Genomic DNA, 2,687 nt, shown 5'->3' with positions numbered 1-2,687 from the left:
AAAATGGCTCTAGGATTTTTCAGTTAGGACCTACCTTTGTTCTTTATGCCAGTTGGTCGCACACCACTAGTATGACTCTCGCACAGTGAAATGTTTTTTTCCCGAGGCTGGAAATATGGAACGCTGCATGCATTATATCGGTGAAGGCCAGGGTGTTCCGCGAGGGGCCTAGCGTCACATAGCTGCAGCGCGTAGTCTGCTGTATATTTTTCATGTTTGACATAATCTGCAAAGCGGTTTATTATGGGGGAGCCGACCGCCCACTCTCGGCCCCGGCCCTCAAGGGCGGCTAGTTCATTAAACGTGGTTTGTTTTCAGGACCCGAGTAGAGGAGGAGTATGTGGGACAGTCTGGGCCTCTCTATACGCCGGTCCAGAACCAACAAACTGAAGGTGATTAAGCCGAGAGACACTGGTTCAATGGGGCCGCGTTGCCTTTGGAGGTTGTCGCGGGACATGTTGGCTTCGGCCAGAATCTAATAACCAGATTTCTCATTCCTGTTTTTTGCTTTCTTTTGTAATTGTAGAGCCGTGACGGGACACGCAGCCTTCGCAATTTGCTGTCATGGGTGCAGGAAGTACGTGCTGAACTGACTAGCTGCAAACCTTCGTCCTGTGTGCGAGCTGTTTCGATGGGATTTTGATTCCGATGATGTGTCCGTGCACGCGTCATTTCTCGACCCAATGGGTTGCGCTGTCAGCTGTCTCACGGAGTCGGTTGCGTGCTTGTTTTTCTTGCAAATTGCTAAAGAGAAAATGTTTTTCATCTGCGTCCCATGCTAGGGTTACTCAAGGTAAGGCCTCATCAGGAATTTATTTTGCTCGCTGCAAAGAAGTGAATGGATTCTGGAGCATTCCTCCAAAGTCCACCGAGAATTCATTAATCAACTGGTAGGCCTACTCAGGTCAACTGCCCAGAAGTCAATTAGTGACTTACAGCAATGCAGAAACCACCCAGCTATACAGAAACGGCCCTTTACTGGCTCCACACACTTACTTGTGTAACCCTATAAGATATCCATGATTGATTCTTCATAGCAAAAAGACTTTACAGTCCATTCCGATAGAGTTACGGTGCATATCTCCCGTTTGGCCTTCACAGTGGCTTTGCTCTGTTGGTCTGCTATTAGAACACCCAGAACACTGTGTTGAGCTGCTGGCCACAGCGAGCACAGCCAATGAAGCGTTACCTTTTTGGCCATCGCCTTCCCTATTTAAACCTGCCAGACCACCATTAGCGGCCAAAACATGACCACAACACCAGCGCTCTTTCCCCCTCCATGACAGCAGATGCCATCACTGTGATATATCACACGGCCCGTACTGCCAGAAGCCCTCAAAAGTCTCTGAAGTGAGTTGCTCCACCTTTGGCAATAGCCATATAGCACCCATTTAACAACAGCGCCGTCTTTTTGTTCAGTTTGGCGCTAAGCTTAATTACTGTCCTCCTCTTTTCTGTTTAACAGTCAGTGAGATAATTTCAGACGGGTAAACAGAATAATTAAGCCGCAGCGTTAATGTAGAGTGGCACTTCCGCAGCTGCACACAGCACCGCTTCTGAACTAAACCGTTTTTTTTATAGCGGAGAGAATGACACACGCAGCCTCTCCACGACTGTCACAAATTGTGAAAACTGGCCCGAGTGCTTGCCTGTCTGTCCTCTGCCAAGGCTTGATGTCATTCGTTTCGTGCAGTTTATTTGGACAATGTTCACCCATACACCCATATGACTTGAACATCTGAGGACATTTGAGCGGCACATTTCGCTCCAAAGTCTATTCCAGCTCAAATTGATGTCTGGAGCTGTAAAGCCATATATACAGAAGGGGTTTTTTGTCTTCCCTTTTGCAGTCATGCTACTTAATCCTTGCTAAATATAGATCACCACTGCTATTCAAAGGCCAACGACTGATGAACGAGAGTGGCTGCACAGGAGGGAAAAACTATAAACAAAGCACACACATCTTCAACAGGGTGTCCTCGAAAGGACAGTATGACAAGGTAAGGACTTCACCGCACATTAATGTGCCATTAGTTGATGTAAAAAGTCAGAAGGGTTTATTCACACCCATCTGAGGCAACTTGGTACCTTTGCAGTATTGTTTACATAAAGACCAGCCCACACCCACTGCCCTGTAATGGAGCTAGAGTGAGAGAGTCCCCTCCAAAAATAGATAGTGATGGTTTCTATGCAGGCTTCTACAGTATGCCACACTGAATATGCAGTACAGGGGTCTGAGTTCTTGACACTCCGAAAGTCTGTACAGTAAGAGCCAATGATTCACATCAAATTTTGTTTTGTTTCATAATGAGCTTTTTATTTAAAAGCACATGAATTATAGCTAAGTACATATAGCGGGAAAAAAAATGCTATTATTTCTTTTGTACAAAATGAGACAATACAAAAATACTAATAGTGAATTTTAATACAATTGTATGTGTATTCAACGTCTATTAAAAACTTACTGTCACAAATCTACAATATTTTAGTTAACTAAATACAAAAAATCTGTCAATCAGATGCTTTTTTTTAAGCAGCACTTGGTAAAATAACACAGGTAAGGACAACTTTTGTATTCATAGTGGATATATCTAAAAATGTTCAGAAATAATATTTTACATAGTTAAATTTTTAGTGATCTATACATTATTTATATATTTATAAAAAAAATAAAACAGTTTGCTGAA

Source organism: Sardina pilchardus, chromosome 15 (genome assembly GCF_963854185.1).
Source record: "Sardina pilchardus chromosome 15, fSarPil1.1, whole genome shotgun sequence".
NCBI lineage: Eukaryota > Metazoa > Chordata > Actinopteri > Clupeiformes > Clupeidae > Sardina > Sardina pilchardus.
Note: the sequence above shows the minus strand (reverse complement) of the source record.